At 39.2% G+C, this 19,030-nt stretch overlaps 1 protein-coding gene across 1 annotated transcript in view; it reads left to right on the top strand.

The window, feature by feature from the left end:
- Positions 1-19,030, top strand: part of LOC141402034 (uncharacterized) — a 1,128,858-nt gene that overhangs the window by 48,490 nt on the left and 1,061,338 nt on the right. Inside the window, exon 2 of the mRNA XM_073982660.1 lies at positions 11,750-11,790. The gene's annotated coding sequence lies outside the window, so the exon portion shown is untranslated. The remainder of the gene's footprint in view (positions 1-11,749; positions 11,791-19,030) is intronic.

Below are 19,030 nucleotides of genomic sequence, written 5' to 3'. Positions count from 1 at the left end.
AAATAGCCTGAAAGTTACAAAAAACCCTATGACACCGTGTGTAGTGGTTGGAGCGCAAGATAACTCTCGAACGGATCTGCCGATTCGGTCCAAAATATGGCTTTCGTAATATTTTGTCCAAACTTAGTTCAAGTTCAAAGATGGATTATATCGGTCCACTCCTTCCGGTACCTCCACCACAAAAGTTCGAAAAAGTTCGGAAAATTTGTGCGTACGATAACTCTTGAAGGGAGTAACCGATTTGGTCCATACTTTGCACATTATGAAATTTCTACCAGACTTAGATGAGGTTCCAATATGGACTCAATCGGTTAACTCCTTCGAGAACCTCCCACACAAAATTTCGGAAAAGTTCAGTTTAGGACCTGCTCTCGAATCGCCTTGGTTTTTGTTATAACGTCTTGTATTCACTGTCCCCTATACGACGGTACAAGTTTCCTCAAGGGCAAGTCCATACTTCCTGAAAAAATAGCCTGAAAGTTGAAAAACAAACCCTATGACACCATGTTTATGGGTGGAAGCGCAAGATAATTCTCGAACGGAAATGCCGATTCCGACCAAATTTTGGCCTTCGTAATATAGTTTCCAAACGTACTTTAATTTCGTAGATAAGCCATATCGGTCCACTCCTTCAGGTACCTACCCCACAAAAGTTCAAAAATATTCGGAAAATTGTGCGCACGATAATTGTTGATGGGAGTGACCGATTTGTTCCATACTTCACACATTCTCATAATATCTACCAGATATAGATCAGGTTCGAATATGGACTATATTTGTCCACTCCATCCCGTACCTCCCACACAAAATTTTGGATAAGTTCACTTTAAGAACTGCTATTGAATCACTTTAATTTTTGTTGAAGCAACTTGCATTCGCTGCCTCAATTACGATGGTAAAAGTTGTTTCAGGGGCAAGTCCATACTACTTGAGAAAACAGCCCGAAGGGTGTGAAAACCCTCTATGGCACCCCCATGGTCTATGTCGGTCCATTCCTTTAAGTACGTTTTCCGCAAAATTTTTGAACTTTAATCCTAATCAACATTTTTGTTCATACGACCAAAATTTTGAAACCCCTTAAATACATAAGTTTTTTGTGAAAAAAGTGTTTCAATTTGCACAGGCTGAGGGTATATCTCTGTCGGCAAAGCCGACTGATATTTTTTACTTGTTTTGTGTGACACTTTGACCTTATTTTTCCTATAATTTTGCAAAAAATGGTATTCATAAATAGTAATAAATAATTTAGAAAAAATCTGTTTTTTTTTTCTTCTGATGATAGCTGCAATCCAGTTAAATTGAAGATTATCATAAACCAATTAAGTTGAAATAAATCTCTGCAGTCAAATGCAATTTAGCGGCAGCATCACCACTTCCACCAATAAAAATATAATTTATTTTATTTTCTTTCCAGCGTAAAGTGTCCATTAATGTTGAGTAATAGTAAACAACCATAAAAAAACGAAAGAGAAACATAATTCCGCCACAACTACTTTTTTAACAAAAGAAAGAAAAACAAACATAATTTTTTAAGAGACTTCATTGTAAATATTGTTGGCAAGCCAAGTTCTGTTCCGTCCTACGAAAAGGACTTTGTCTTATCTCTGCAAAGAAGAAGAAAATGAGAAATATGTACTTGTTTTTTTTTGTGATTTTATGTTTTGTGTCTTTCTATCTAAGCTGTTTTAGTTTACCCCCTTTTTACCCCACCACCAACTTATGCATAGGAGAGAAAGGGAGATTGATTATGTGCTTTTTGGCCTCTAGCCAGGGATTTGATGCAATGCTTGACGCAAAACCGCAATACTGTCCATATTAATTTTGTCGGCTGTCGGTTGGTCGCGCTTTTTCCGTTTTTGTCCAGAAGCCATCACAAATCTCGCTACAAAAGTTTACACATTTTTGTTCATAAAACAAACAAAAAATAACAAAAAAGAAGAAAAAAACAACATCATCAAAAATTGTTCGAACAAACTGCTCTTCACAAAGTTTGGCATCAGCTTGGTTTCCTATATTTATTTCTGTTTTTCGCTGGTTGCCTTGATTTTGTGGCAGCGAAACTAAAAACAAAAGGCATTTACCCCTAGGCATAATATAAAAAATCCAAAAATGAAGTCAAAGGCGTGACAAAAGTGTTGCTGGATGGGAATTTTTCGACCAAAAATGCAAAACTAAAATTAAATGTAAAATTTACACTGTGTGAGAGTTGCTTTGCTGGTTATTATTGTAAGGGGTTTTGCTAACGAAGCTTATAGCCAATGTTGTTTGTTATCTGTCCAAAATATAATTTCAAAGTAATTTGTTTCTTCTTTGGTGGCAACACTCTATTATTCCCCCCTCTCTACTTAATTGCAATACAAATGAAATATAAATATTTTATTTTATTCGATAACAAATATCACACAAATGTTGGGGCAGAGATAATTCCTTTTGGAGATGAAAGCCCTTGGTGTGTGTATATTAAAAACCCCGAAGGACAGATGCGCCGCACAGTGTCACGACCGTGGCCAAAAATGGTAAAAACTAAATACTTCGTTGAACAAATTTATTGATGGGAAGTGATAGAAAACATATTAATTAAGAAGAATCTGAATTTTGGTACTGATACGTGAAGTAGTTTTTGCTATATGAGGATTTAAATCCGACAATTTTAGTTAATACGTATTTTTGTGTTTTGTTTTTTCTAAAATTAATAAATTATATAATGCGTTAATATTTAAAATTTAAAAGTAACGGTCGCTACAAAAATGGTTCCTAAGTTCTCTTGGTACGTAATAAACTTGGCTACACTTTTGTTTGCATGTAAATATTAATCATATGGTGTTTACATTTACCCAAACTTGTATTACTAAGTTTATTACTTTTCTGAAGCAAATGTTAAATTGAGTGGAGTGGGAAAAAAATTGTATAAAAGTGTATATCGATATTTTTTGCTGTATGAGTAGTAAAAAGTGAGTACTTCAAATATACACAAGGTCCCAGCTGCAGAGGTTTGCAGACGAATGTGTCATTTCTCTTTTTCAGCGACCACCTCACTGAGAGGATACCCCTTTTTTTAACAAATCGTTTTGCGGTGTTGGCTATAGCGCGAAAACGAATGAACCGATCATCATATATTTTTGTGGGCTTATTAAGTACCTAATAATCTTGCTTTAAACGAGAGAAATTTTAAAAATTTAAATTTTTAAAAAAATTGTGAACAGCGAAAATCAAAATTCGATTTTTTACAAAAATTTGACCGCTTTTTGACCACTAATCGGTCAAAAAAATTTTTTAAAGGAAAATTCTCATATATAAAGACAAGAGTTTGATATATTCAATATGCTCACAAACAATATGAAGATTCACCACCAAATTTCAGTCATATCGGGTGGATATTGAGGCCACAACACTCAAAATACCGGAAATGAGGAGGCACGGTTCTATGGGGGCTATAGGAAGACGAGGACCTATACCGACATATTTCTGGTGGAAGGTTATAAGTCCCCCAACGGAGACTTAATAGCAATTTTCAGCCATTTCGGAGTGATAATCAGGCTAAAACCTCCAAAATACCGAAAATCGGGAGCTACCGTCCTATGGGGGCTATATGAAGGCGTGGACCTATGCAGACAAATTTCAAGGTGAAGGTATAATGCCCCCTACGAAGACTAAATACCAAATTTCAGCAATTTCGGTGTAATAATGAGGCTAAAATCTTCAAAATACCGATAATCGGGACGTACCGTTGTATGGGGGATATATCAAAACGTGGACCTAAGCCCACAATTCTCTGTTGGAATGTTTGATACCTCTGCCGAAGACTAACCACAAAATTTGAATACTTTCGGTTGGTCATTGTGTCTAAAACATTCAAAATACCGAAAATCGGGAGGTAGGGTTCTATGGGGGCTATATATAAACGTGGACCGACCAACCCAATTTTTGTCCTGATGATTGTAAGTCAATAATAGGTACTTGTACCAAAATTGATGCACCTACGACAACTCCTTCTATTTTTGGCCACAGTTAATATGAACTCGCGACATTGTGCGCCGTGAGTCGAACTTCCGCGCTATGGCGTGATGAATTTTTTGCAAGAGACCTTGTAAGCCATCATGAATTAGCTTTATATATTTGTTTGTTGTTTTTGTAGAGCACTTAAACAACAGTGAACAAAGATATAACGCTAATTCCTGATGGCCCACAGGGTCTCTAACAAAAATTTCATCACGCCATAACGCGGAAGTTCGACTCACGGCGGATCTGTCCTTCGGGCTTCATAATATACTCACCAAGGCCTTTCTTCCCCAAGAGGAATTTTCCGTGCCCCAGACTTTCACCTCCATTTTGTTGCACAGTGTTATCTAATCTAAAAAATGTGTTCAGCTAGGTGAAAGGTACCATCTACGGGGCTATATCAATGAGTCAACCTATCTTTAAATTTTTTGGCGGAAAAGTTTTATAGCTGCAGGTAACTTCAAGAATCATATTGAGGGTAGTTTCATCAAAACAATGAAGACCCTCAAAAATGGATCCATGTCGACGAATTTTAGTGAAGAAATTTCGTGACCACTGAAAATTCCCGAAAATCGGGAGGTACAGTTATATGGGGGGATATACCAAAACATGGACCTATATTGACGATTATTTTTGAATAGACAAAATTGTAGCTAAAATTCTCAAAATACCGATCATTGCAGCTAGTTCGGTTAAAAATTGCAGCTAAAATTCTCAAAATACGGAAAATCGGGAGATACCGTTATAGGAGGGTACCAAAACGTGGACCTATGTAGACGATGTTTCCTTGAAGATGTTTTATGACCACTGAGAACTTCAAATGTCAAATTACAGCTATTTCGGTTAAAAACTGTAGCTAAAATTCTCAAAATACCGAAAATCGCGAGGTACCGTTATATGGGGGCTATACCAAAACATGGACCTATGTTGACGATGTTTAGTAAAGATGTTTCATGACCACTGAGAACCTCAAATGGCAAATTACAGCTAGTTCGGTTGAAAATTTTAGCTAAAATTCTCAAAATACCGAAAATCGGGAGGTACCGATATATGGGGGCTATACCAAAACATGGACCTATGTTGACGATGTTTCGTGGAGATGTTTTATAAACACTGAAAACCTCAAATGTCAAATTGCAGATAGTTCGGTTACAAATTGTGGCTAAAATTCTCAAAATACCGAAAATCGGGAGGTACCGTTATATGGGGACTATACAAAAACATGGACCTATGCCCATATCCTTTGGGATGCAAGTTTGTTGATCACTAGGAACCCTAAGTGCCAAATTATAGCTAATTCGGTCTGCAAATGTGGCGAAGAACGTCAAAATACCTCAAATCCGGAGGTACCGTTATATGGGGGCTATACCAAAGAGTGGACCGATATAGCCCATCTTCGAACTTGACCTGCCTATGGAAAAAAGACCCTCGGGTGCAAAATTTCAGCACTATATCTCAATTATTGCGGACGCTAGAGTGATTACAACAGACGGACAGACGGACATGGCTAGATCGTCTTAGAATTTTATCCTGATCAAGAATATATATACTTTATAGGGTCGCAAATAATTAGTTCGATGTGTTACAAACGAATGACAAACTATGGTGGAGGGTATAAAAAATATGTATGGTGATAAATTGTAGTATAGGACGAAATAGTTTGATAAATATTATAGCATTCAATCTAAAACTATTTCCAACGAAAATCCTAGAAGAGACTAGGCGAGATTTTCTTCATAAAAGCCCAGTTGTATTTCTAGCTCAATAATAGGGAGCCCATTTTAAGCTCTACATGCGATAAAAATACAACAAGTAAAAAATGTTAAGTTCGGCCGGGCCGAACTTTTTATACCCTCCAACATAAAATACTATTAATTAAAATTGAATTTTCTTTCACAATTTGAATTTCCTTTCACATTTTTCGAGCGTGGATACCCCAAATGCCTAAATTATCTAATCTAAAAAATGTGTCCAGCCAAGTGAAAGGTACCGCTAAGTTTTATAACCTCAAATGTCGGGAAGTACTTTTAAATGGTGGCTGTACCTAAAGCTGGACCTATCTTGACCTTAAATGTCAAATTACGGCCAAAATTGTAGCTAAAACCTTAAAAATACCGAAAATCGGGAGGTACCGTTATATGGACCTATCTTTACAGTTTTTGGTGGTGTAGTGTTGTGGACCCTAAGAACCATAAATGTCAAATTACACCTAGTTCGGTTAAGAATTGTAGCTAAAACCCTCAAAATACCGAAAATCGGGTAGTACCGTTATATGGGGACTATATTAAAACGTGGGCCGATATAGCCCATCTTCGAACTTAACCTGCCTATGGAAAAAAGAAAATCGGGTGCAAAAAATGCAGCGCTCTAGCTCAAGTATTGTCGACACTAGAGTGATTACAACAGACTGACATGGCTATGTCGACTCAGAATTTTATCCTGATCAAGAATATATATACTTTATAGGGTCGGAAATGTATATTTTTACATACGTTCCAATATACCCATGTGAATTGAAACTTTTATCTACGGACAGATCGAATGTATATAGGGTATTTTTTGTGGGACTTTTTCGACAATTAAACTTACCAACAAAAATGTGGATTAGGATTAAAGTTCAAAGTGTTGCGGAGTAGGAATGGACCGACATAGTGGACCTTATTTTGGGAGTAGTTTCTTTTCGATAGATATCGCGCCCACTAGTCATTTCAGTGGGTCATCGTATAACTTTTGGACCAGTATGACAGGTCCACGGAAAACATATTATCGCTGTAAACAGGACCACAACGGATAGCATCGTTATACAGATCTTCAATCTTAATTTAGAAATTAAACTAAATTTGGACAAAATATTAGGAGATCAAAAGTTTGGACCAAATTGGTTGCCCCGATCAAGAGATGTCGTGCGCATCATATTAATGACCTTTTTTAATATTGGGAAAAATATCGGAAGTTGTGGACCGGGGTTGCCCATCTTCGAACTGAAATTAAGTTTGGACAAAATATGACGAAGGCCAGATTTTGGATCAAATTTGTAGATCAGTTCGAGTGATATCGTGCTCTCCAGCCACTACATATGGTGTCATTGGGGGTTTTTACACCTTTCGGGCTATTTTCTCAAGAATTATGGTCTTGTCTCTGAAAAAAACTTTTACCGTCGTAATGGAGGCAACAAGTGCAAGTTGCTTCAACAATAATCAATGTGATTCGAGAGCAGTTCTTAAAGTAAACTTATCCGAAATTTTGTGTGGGAGGTACCCGAAGAAGTAGACAAATATAGTCCATATTCGAGCCTGACCTATATCTGGTAGATATATAAGGATGTGTAAAGTATGGAACAAATCGGTCACTCCCTTCAAGAGTTATCGTGCGCACAATTTTTCTGAACATTTTTGAACTTTTGTGGGGGAGTTACCTGAAGGAGTGGGCCGATATGGCTTATCTTCGAACTTAAAGTAAGTTTGGACAAAATATTATGAACGACAAATTTTTTAACCGAATCGGCAGATCCGTTCGAGAGTTATCATGCGCTCCAACCACTAGACACGGTGCCATAGGGGTTTTTCGCACCCTTTAGGGTGTTTTCTCAGGAAGTATGGACTTGCCCGCGATGAAAGATATGCCGTCGTATGGGGATAGAAAATACAAGTTGTTAAAACAAAGATCAAAGCGCTTCGCGAACAGGTCATAAATTGTTAATTTTTGAAATTCTGTATGGGAGATACCCGAAGGAGTGGACCGATTGAGTCCATATTGGAACATCATCTTAGTCTAGTAGAAATTTCACGATGTGCAAAGTATGGACAAAATCGGATACTCCCTTCGAGACTTATTGTGCGCAAAATTTTTGCGAACATTTTAGAACTTTTGTAGGGGTGGTACCTGAAGAAGTGGACCGATATAACCCATCTTCCAACATAAACTAAGTTTGGAAAAAATATTGCGAAAGCCAAATTATGGAACAAATCATCACGTTGCACTTATATTCGTGGACCACAGTGCTTATCACAGACCTTGTTCCTACATCTCAGCCTGTCGCAGATATCTGTGGCATGTGCGGGCAACATCAACATTTTTGTTGAACCGTCGGCCATTACATTCTACTCAGCGCTCATATCTGCAGTTTATGTTGTGAATAAAGTGGCCGCCGATTTAGTGGTGGATATTTGCGTATTACTCGCGTGAAAAAAATTGTAAGATCAGTCAAATAGAAGTTCAGCCGTTCACAAATGACATCAGGAAAGGTACCCGACGCCAAAATCGTAAAATCAGCCGCATACGTTACGTTTTCGATGGCGTGTTGAGTGTGTGGAATACGGGATAGGTAGATTTGAACAGTTCCTGAAATATCACCCCACCTTGGGTGGGGACTTGGCGTCCACTCAGCAAAAAATCGTTATCAAATAATGGTCTGTGCGATTCATATTTGTTGGTTTCAATAGCGGCACCTCCATTCTCCAGACTCAGGTTGAGAACTTTAGTGAGATACACAACAATAACGGAGGTCCTATCTCCCTTTATTTCTAGGAGATAGGACGTGAGCGTAACGTGGCGCAACATAACGGAGGTCCTATCTCCCTTTTTTCCAGGGTTGGAGAGTGACTTAATTGTTTCGTGATTTAACTATTTGTTTATTTCGGGTTTCGACTAGCAGGTATGTTGCGAGCGGCTGCAGCTGTGATGATGATTCGGAACGTCCTTTCTGCTACCCAAACATCAGAAGGGTAGGGTACATCTCTGAAGCGGTGATTGATAGATTCTCTATACTCTTGTCGATCAGCGTTGACATGGATAAGAAAATTACAGCGGTCAGTGGTTATGAGTCGGGTGATAGGAAGTTGATCTTAGGCAAGCGAAATGACAGGTTACCAGTACACGCCATTTATCAGATCAGTTGCCACAATTGTGATGTCTGGCGAACTGTGGCTATCTGCTCTTATCCCTGTTGTAGCGTTTTCGTTCACAGTTTAAAATGTGGAGATATAATTTGTCTCCGCCCGCGCTGTTTCCCTTTGGCCATTGCCTAGGACGAAAAATCAAAACTCCTGATGAGCGTTGAAATGCACTAGCTCCAGATGGTTTTGCCCACCAAAACCCAGGTAATATCAGGCATATAACACAAGGGACAGCTATTCATCGGTAGTATGTGCACATAAAGGGTGGAGTGTATAACAAGTGTTACAGGTCTGCACCGTGCATACTGGTGTATAGGGATGGCAAGTCCTCCCTCATCGCAAAACGTTGTCATCATCTTAACTTTGCACCCTGCAGGTGACGGTGAGCTTTGTTTCTTACATCATGGCGACAATGATGTTTCTCCAACCCAACCCTCAGTTTATACGGGAACTTTGTTAAAATTTTTCAGGTTAGGGAAGTTTACTACAAAAAATATTGGCCTACCCACTGAACTTGCTCGGCTTCGCATATGTACAAGTTGCTCAGAAGAAGCAGCGACTGAAGGGTATTTGTTAACTTTTTTACCTAATTGGGGGATATAAAGTTCTCAACATTTACAGGGTGATATTGAGTTTTCACCTATGGATTCCCCTTTTAGGTTGATGGGGCAGCCGAGGGCGTCGACACTTTCTTTAGCTGTACAGTCGTTACCTCGATAGGTTACGTCGTAGCCTCATCCAAATAATGGTTTTAGATCCAAGTATGTTTGGATGATATGAGTTTCAGACAATTTCGCAAAAATTATGCGCACAACAACTCTTAAAGGGACTAACCGATTTGGTCTATACTTTGCACCTCGTAATAATTTTACCAGACATAGATAACGTTTCAATATGGACTATATCGGTTCACTTTTTCGGTTACCTACAACACAAAATTTCTTAAAATGCAGTTTAAGACCTAATCTCGAATCGTTTTGATTTTTGTTTTAACAACTTGTAGTCGTTCCCCCATTACAACAGTGCATATTTTTTTAGGGGCAACTCCATGCTTCCTGAGAAAATGGCCTGAATGCTGTAAAAACCCGCTATGGTATAATGTGTTGTGAATGGAGGGCGCGGTAACTCTCGAACGGATAAAACGGTTTCGATGTACAATTTGGCAATCGTAATAGTTTACCCAAAGTTAAATCAAGTCTAAGATGGGCCTTATCGGTCCACTCCTTTGGGTATCTCCCCCACAAAAGTTCAAAACTTTTCGCTAAAATGGTGCGCACGATAACTCTCGAAGGCAGTAACCGATTTGGTCCATACTTTGAGTATCGTAATATTTCTACAAGACATAGATCAGGTTAAAATATGGACTATATATGTATGTCAACTCTTTCGGATACCTACCGCATCAAATTTCGGAAAAGTGCAGGTTAGGACCTGGTCTCGAACAGTTTTTATTTTTCTCGCAACAGGTTGCACAGAAGGCCCCTATTACAATGGTACAAGTTTTTCATTGGCAAGTCCATATTTCTTGAGAAAATGGCCTGAAATCTGCTAAAACCCATCTACGGCCTGCATGTGTAGTGGCTGGTGCTCACGACAACTCCCGAACAGAGTTCTGCGTTGGTCCACACTTTGCATATCGAAACATTTCTACGAATATAAGATGAAATTCGAAGATGGTGCTTATAGGTCCACTCTTTCCGGTACCTACCCCACAAAAGTTCGAAAATATCCGCTAAAATGGTGGGCACAATATCTTTTAAACGGAGCAACCGATTTGGTCCAAACTTTAGATATCGAAATATTGTGTCTAAACTTAGTTTATGTTCAAAAGTGGGCGCTATCGGTCCATTCCTTAGAGTACCACCCACACGAAAGAGCAAAATTTTTCTTTAAGTGCGGTTAAGGTTCTGTGCGAGAATCCTTTGGATATGTTTACCGAAGGTACTCAGCAATATTTCATAAACGGAGCAACCAATTTGGTCCAAACTTTGGATCTCGAGATATTTTGTCCAAACTTAGTTTATGTTCAAAAGTGAGCCCTATCGCTCCATTCCTTAGAGTACCACCCACACAAACGGGCAACATTTTTGTTTAAGTGCGATTAAGGGTCTCTGCGAGAATCGTATGGAAACTTTTACCGAAGGTTTTACTAGTTGCCCTGTTAACAGCAATATGATGTTTTCGTGGCTAAGTCCATGTTTCCTGATAGAATGGTCCTATCGAGAGGATTGACTCCCAAAATAAGACACACTTCTAAAATGGACTATGTCGGTCCATTCCTCCCCCGCTAAACTTTTGATATTTTATCGTAATCCATATCTTTGTCGGTCTGCCATGTAAAACTTCCCTGCAAGTGGTGTCTTAAGACACGCTGTTCGGACTCGGCAATAAACAGTGGGTCCACTATCATTGAGCTAATATGAATTGGATTGCACTCATTGATTTGAGAGAAGTCTCTCTTGTCCAGTATGGGATGTTTGTGGAACAATTATTATATATCTTTGTCGGCAAGTTCATAAGCCCAAAATTCGAAAGACCCCCTAAATACATACTTTTTGGGAAATATGTGTTTCAATTCACACAGGCTGAGGGCATACCTCTGTCTGCAAAGCCGACTGATACCTTTTTACTTGTTTTGTCGGTAAGTTCATACGTCCAAACAACGCCACAAAATTCTGAGTAGCCCCTAAGTACTTACATAAATTTTGGTATTTTATCACATCACATATTTCAATTTACACAGGCTGGGGGTGTATCTCTGTAGCAAGGACGACTGATACTTTTTTACTTATTCATTTACAATTACCCATAACAAAATGAAATAACATTCCTATTTATTCCTCTTTTTCTTGCAGAACACAATTACATTGGTGGAAATTTCTTATTCATTTTAAAGGTAAGCGAACAAACTTATCTGAAATTTAGAATATTAAAACAATCTCCTCCTTAAAAAAATTTTACAACAATAAAAATAATTTAAATTCAATTTAGAAAAGTGAAATTTCAATCAGCCTACACAAAATACTCAAAGAACATAAATCTATAATCCGCCATCCCCCACACTCTGCATGATTTGAATACCATCAAAACATTTCATTATGCTGTTATTATTATTTCGCAAGGCGATTAGGGGAGAAGAGTGTCTGTGTGTGCGTTATCAGTGTATTCAAAAACAAAGCTCTAGATAAGCTTAGAGAACACGCAATATCAAAACACCATAGCATTTAGGCTAAAACATATCACCGGCAGCAACATCGAGGTGTATGATGTCTATACTCATCGTGCTGCTGCAATCAGGCAACAACTGTAATACTGGAAAAACCATTTCTGGGTTATGTCTGAAAAAGAAATAAAGAAAATCAAAAAACAAGACAAAATGGGAAAAGCGAATGCATTACAAAACAACAATTTCCAACAATTGAGAGATAGACTTGCCAAACAGAGTACGGGTAGATGGTGTAGAAGCTACACCTGTTTAAAATTCGTTGAAAATGGCCAACCAACACCACCACCACTATTGGCCCCTTCAAATGGACGAAGCGGAACCGATATTGTGGAACATCTCATATGACACGGACATTGCTGGGCCGACCAACAACAGACACTCGTCCATATGGACGTTGTACAACATTAGTTAGTGCTGTTCGTTATGCTTGGCCAGTTACCCACTGGCGGCTGGCAATGTAAGGTGGAAAATACCCCATACTCATGCATTCACTTGCACGTTCACTTGTTCATCATCACACACCCACCCTCAATCACACACTTGCTGCTCTGGCCAAAACCTAGCAAAAACAATTCATTGAAATTTTCTGATCAAAACAAAAACTAACGAATGTGTGTGTGTTTTACTATTCAAAACTGAATATCATTTGGATTGAGGTAGGTAGGTAACCAACCATCCAACACATGTGTGTTCTCGTGCAAGGGAGGAAGACGGTTGTTGTTAGCATGTTTAAATTCTGTTGTTAAAAAAAAAACAAACTGAATTGAAAATTACAACAACTGTAATTACAAAAACAAGAAATTATCGTCAGTTTAACTAACTTTTTTTGCCTCACATTTTTTGTTTGTTTGAAACCCCCCATACAACAGAAAAAGTATGCACAATAAAAGTTACAACACGAAATGAACAATAACATCATTTAACCCCTTGTGAAATTAGGTGTATCAGCAACATAAAGAGGTTATGTTTTTTTTTTGGAATAAATATAAAAATAAAATTCTAAGTCGATCTAGCAATGTCGGTACCTCCGATTTTAGGAATTTTGATGGTTTTTTACCCACCGCATTTATGCCGTAGGGGATGGAAGATACCAAGGAACGGACCTGACCGGCTTTAACATGGCAAAGCCTAGGATTTATCTTGGTCCCGTGGTGTCACCTGGGGAACTGCCTTTAACACCCCTTAAAGGTAGTGAGCTAAAATGTGCCGCGCGTTCACCCATAAGAACGTCAAAAACTTGGGTTTGGGTGTCGGGTTTGTAACCCTCTCCTAGAAAGAACAGCCTACTATGAAAAAACGAAAGAAAAGAAAAACAAACCCCTCTAAAGTTGACAAACCCCGCAAACGTTTTAAGGAACATGATCTGCGAATCTGCACCTGGAATGTTCGCACTCTTTATAGATAAGGTGCAGTTTACGCATTGGCAGATGTACTTGAAAAGTACAAGGCTGACATTACTGCCATACAGGAAATACGATGTATTGGGAAAGGCGTCGCAACAACACCTAAATGTGACGCACTGTATTATAGCTGCCATGATACAAAGCATGAGCTTGGTTGTGGATTTGTAGTTGGTCGGAGATTAAAACAACTGGTCTGCAGCTTCACCCCATTGAATGAAAGACTCGCTGCAATTCGTTTAAAAGCAAAATTTTTCAACACCAGCTTTATTTGCGCTCGTGCTCCCTCTGAAGACAAGGACGAACAGAACAAAGATATATTTTACGAGCGCTTAGAAGAATCTTATGACCGTTGCCCTGCCTATGACATTAAAATTATTCTAGGCGGTTTTAATGCCAAAATTGGAAAGGAGGATATCTTCGGCCCAACAGTCGGGAAATTCAGTCCCCACCGTGACAATAGTGAAATTCAGTCTCCACAGTGAAACATCTGACAATGGTATGAGGATGATAGACTTTCGATATTCAGAAGGGTACCTGGCTGCCGCCAGATCAAAGAACAAAAAATTAAATTGATCACGTTGTGATAGATGGAAGACATGCATCAAGCGTGTTGGATGTACGATCGTTCCGAGGTGCAAACATAGACTCGGTACGGACAAAGGTACGTACCAGATTAAACGCAGTAAAGTGCGAACAGACACAACACGGAAGTTGGACATCGGTAAGCTGCAATCACAACAGATAGCCACAGCACATTCCACTCAACTGGCCCAACTGCTTAATCAAAGCACTCCTCGTCCCGATAACATATCAGGACAATGGCAAAACATTGCCCACTCCATGCAAACAGCCGCAAAATCAGTACTTGGATACCAGAGACCTCCACCAAGTAATCCATGGTATGACCAGGAGTGTCGTGCTGCTACCGAAGAGAAAAATGCGGCATATAGGGCTACCTTACAATCTGTAGCAATGCGTAGCGCACGAGAGAGGTATCGGGAGAAAAGAAGAGAGGAGAAACGTCTTTTCCGCAGGAAAAAGAGAGATATGGAAAAGCGGGAGTGTGAACAAATCGAGATGTACAGGAGACAGAATGAGGCCCGAAAATTCGACCAAAGAGTGAAACATCAAACTGATGGCTTTGGCACTGGCACATCTTCCTGTAGAGACCAGCAAGGTAATCTGGTAACTGATACAGATAGTGTGCTAAGGATATGGAAAGAGCATTTTTCCAAACTGATGGTATCCAATAGTAGCGAAGTCGACGAAGATACCACAGATCCAATCCCAGAAGATGGTATTGAATATATACCACCCGGCCAAGATGACGTAAAGACAGCAATAAACCGGCTGAAGAATAATAAGGCAGCAGGAGCTGATGGCCTACCAGCCGAGCTGTTTAAAATCGGAGGCGACGCTCTGATAAGGTGTATGCATCAGCTAGTTAGCTCCATCTGGCAGGAAGAACGCGTACCCGACGATTGGAACCTGATCATCCTGTGTCTCGTCCATAAGAAAGGGGATAAGACTTTATGCTCCAACTATAGGGGCATAAGTCTTCTCCTTATCGCCCACAAGATAGTGTCACGGATGTTGTGCGAACGACTAAAGACCATGGTCAACGAAATGATTGGACCCAACCAATGCGGCTTTAGACCTGGCAAGTCCACCATTGACCAGATATTTACCCAGCGGCAAATCCTGGAGAAGACCCAAGAAATGCAGATCGACATCTACCACCTTTTTGTCGATTATAAAGCAGCCTTCGACAGCCCGCTACGTTCAAAGGTATTCCAAGACATATCTGAATTTTGTATCCCCGCAAAGCTCATTCGGCTTTGTAAAATGACTCTAACTGGCACAAGATATTCAGTTAAAATAGGAAAGAACCTCTCCGAAGAGTTTTGTACAAAAAGAGGTTTCAGGGAAGGAGACAGCCTTTCGTGTGATCTTTTCAACATCCTGCTAGAAATGGTTATACGAGAGGCAAACGTCAATAGAAGTGGCACAATCTACACCAATAGCCACATGTTACTTGCCTATGCTGATGACATAGACATCATGGGACGATCAGTAAAAGAAGTAACCGATACCTTATGAAGGTCGAAGGAGGATCTGCTAAAGTGGGTCTGGCGGTAAACTGCGAGAAAACCAAGTTGATGGTGTCGACGCGCAATGCGTCCATTGAGATCGGACCAACTGTTGAATTTGGTTCCTATAATTTTGAGGTAGTAACAGACTTCGTATACCTCGGCACCGTCGTAAACACAACAAACGACATCAGTTGTGAAATAAAAAGAAGAATTGTATTGGCCAACAGATGCTACTTTGGCTTAAGTAAGCACTTCAAAAACAAAGCCACAACTCGTCAAACAAAAATAACGCTTTACAAAACACTGATACTACCCGTGCTGATGTATGGTTCCGAAGCCTGGGTACTTGCGCAAGCAGATAAGGCAGTGCTTGGTGTGTTTGAGAGAAAATTTTTTCGAAAGATCTACGGACCAATCTGCGTTGACGGTGAATATCGACGTCGTATGCACCACGAGCTGTATCCGCTATACAACGACATCAATATAGTTAAACGTATCGAGATGCATATCATAAGAATGAACGAAGATGAACCCGCTAAAAAGGCGTATAAATACGGACCGCTTGGTGCACGCAGAATTGGCAGGCCAAAGAATAGATGGCGCAAACAAATGAAGAGATGACAAGGCGCGGTATTCCAGAAAGCGAAGTTAGTAATCATATTCTAAGAACGAATTTGAAGCATTGTGGCGTTTTTTTATTGGGATAGCGTTTGCAATTTTGTTTTTTCAAAATAGTCTGGCTTAATCCCATTGTTGTTGTTTTAATATTTTAAAACAACTATTTTATTAGTGGAAAAGATTTGACATTGTTCGCCAAGGGGTAAGGCAGGGAATACTATAGTTTCGATCCACGCCACTGGATCTCATCAGTTCCCTTGTTTCTTGTTTGTGGATATTCTCCACCGAAGTTATTTTTCAATAACTTCTTCAACAAGAAACCTTTTATACCCAAACATCAATCGTCAGCTCGAAGTATAAAGGTAAGCAAAGAAAAAAGTTCAATGAGAAGTTTTTCCTTGGCAACCTCATACAACTCCGACGAAAGTGTCTGCGAAAACAATTCAAACCTCTTCCACTTGTATGTGTCGTCGAATTTAGACGAATGCACACACCAAAATTTGGTTGGTCTGCTTTACAGCAAAACCAACACACGTCGTGCGACACTTTCGTCGGAGTTGTATGAGGTTGCCAAGGAAAAACTTCTCATTGAACTTTTTTCTTTGCTTACCTTTGTACTTCGAGCTGACGATTGATGTTTGGGTATAAAAAGTTTCTTGTTGAAGAAGTTATTGAAAAATAACTTCGGTGGAGAATATCCACAAACAAGAAACAAGGGAACTGATGAGATCCAGTGGCGTGGATCGAAACTATAGTATTCCCTGCCTTACCCCTTGGCGAACAATGCCAAATCTTTTCCACTAATAAAATAGTTGTTTTAAAATATTAAAACAACAACAATGGGATTAAGCCAGACTATTTTGAAAAAACAAAAAAGAACGAATATTTATAATACACTATAAAAATCTGAAAATATATTTTGTTGTTTCAACCATATATTTTGTGCCAGACACCATAATGACACAAAATATATTGTTGCACCAACAATATATATTTTCAGACTTTTAAAATACACTATTTTGTTATTAGAATATGATTGCCCCAACAATATTTTTTCTCTGCGTGTATAGGTCATATTTGGTCTAGTGGGCCCCCGAAATAATTTTCTGTGTGCGGTGGTGGGACCAGGGTACAATTCTAAGTCGATATAACCATGTCCGTCCGTCCGTCCTACCGTCCGTCCGTCCGTCTGTTGAAATCAAGATACAGCTCTCAATTTTTAAGATAGAGCTTTGTAATTTTATATAGAAGTTTACATTACTCTTAGGATGTTTGGTATTGGAAATGTGCGATATCGATTCACGTTTTGATATAGCCCCCATAGAACAGCACTACCCGATTTTCGGTATTTTGAAGGTTTAAGCCTCATTATCACACCGAAATGGCTGAAATTCCGATTTCCGATATTTTGAAGGGTGTGGCCTCAATATTCCACCGAAATGACTGACATTTGGTATTCAGTCTTCGTTGGTGATGTTAAACTTTTCCCACGATATTTGTCCGTACAGCTCCACGCCTTCATATAGCCCCCATAGAACGGAACCTCCCGATTTCCGATATTTTGAAAGTTGTGACCACAACTACTCACCGATAAGGCTGAAATTTGGTATTTAGTCTTCATTTGGAGTATAAAACTTTCCATATTAAATTTGTCGATAGAGGTCGAATCCTTTATATAGCCTCCATAGAACGGTACATCCCGATTTTCGGTATTTTGAAGGTTGTGCCTAAATATTCAACCGAAATGACTGACATTTGGTATTTAGTCTACGTTGGGTGTATTCAACTTTCCCCCCGAAATTTGTCCGTACAGCGCCTTCATATAGCCCCCCTAGAACGGTACCTCCCGATTTTCGGTATTTTGAAGGTTGTGGCCACAACTACTCACCGATAAGGCTGACATTTCGTATTTAGTCTTCATTTGGAATATAAAACTTTCCATATGAAATTTGTCGGTATAGGTCCCCACGTCTTCACATAGTCCCCATAGAACGGTACATCCCAGTTTTCAGCACTTTGAAGTCTTCGATGAGGCTGCCAAACTTTCCACCTAAAATTTGTAGGTATATGTCTACGCCTTCTGACTGACATTTGGTATTTAGTCTTCGTTGGTGATGTAAAACTTAACCCCCGAAATTTATCCGTACAGCTCCACGCCTTCATATTGGCCCCATAGAACGGTACATCCCAGTTCTCGGTACTATGAAGGTTGTGGCCTCAATATCCCACCTTAATGTCTGAAATTTTGTATTCAGTCTTCACCTGAAATTTGCAGGTATAGGTTTACGCCTTCATGTTGCCCTCATACAACAGTATCTTCCGATTTTCGGTATTGTGAAGATTGTGTATTCAATACTGCACCGAAATGGCTTAAATTTGGTATTTAGTCTTCGTTGGTGGTATAAAACTTTTCCCCCGAAATTTGTCCGTCCAGGTCAACGCCTTCATATTGCCCCCATAGAACGGTACCTCCTAGTTATCGGTATTTTGAAAGTTAGCCACATCCTTTTACAGAAATTGCTGGAATTTGGTCTTTAGCTTTCTTTATAAACGAAATACAACTCGTGGTGGAGGTTATAACAAGTGCGGCCTGGCCGAACTTAACACCGTTCTTTCTTGTTAATTTTCTTAGGAGTACGTGGTTTTAACAGAAAAATTTTCGCTTTTAGCTCTGTCATTTTTATATGAAATATAAAATTATTAAATCTATCACTGAAAATTTTTATGTACCTAGTTAAAACTTAGGCATTTATAGGCATTACGTACAACTTATTTAAAACGTTTTACTTTCTCACT

Source organism: Musca autumnalis, unplaced genomic scaffold (assembly GCF_047663935.1).
Source record: "Musca autumnalis isolate F117 unplaced genomic scaffold, ASM4766393v1 scaffold_1, whole genome shotgun sequence".
NCBI lineage: Eukaryota > Metazoa > Arthropoda > Insecta > Diptera > Muscidae > Musca > Musca autumnalis.
The sequence above is the reverse complement of the archived record's forward strand: the minus strand, read 5'-3'. Positions and strand labels throughout refer to the sequence as shown.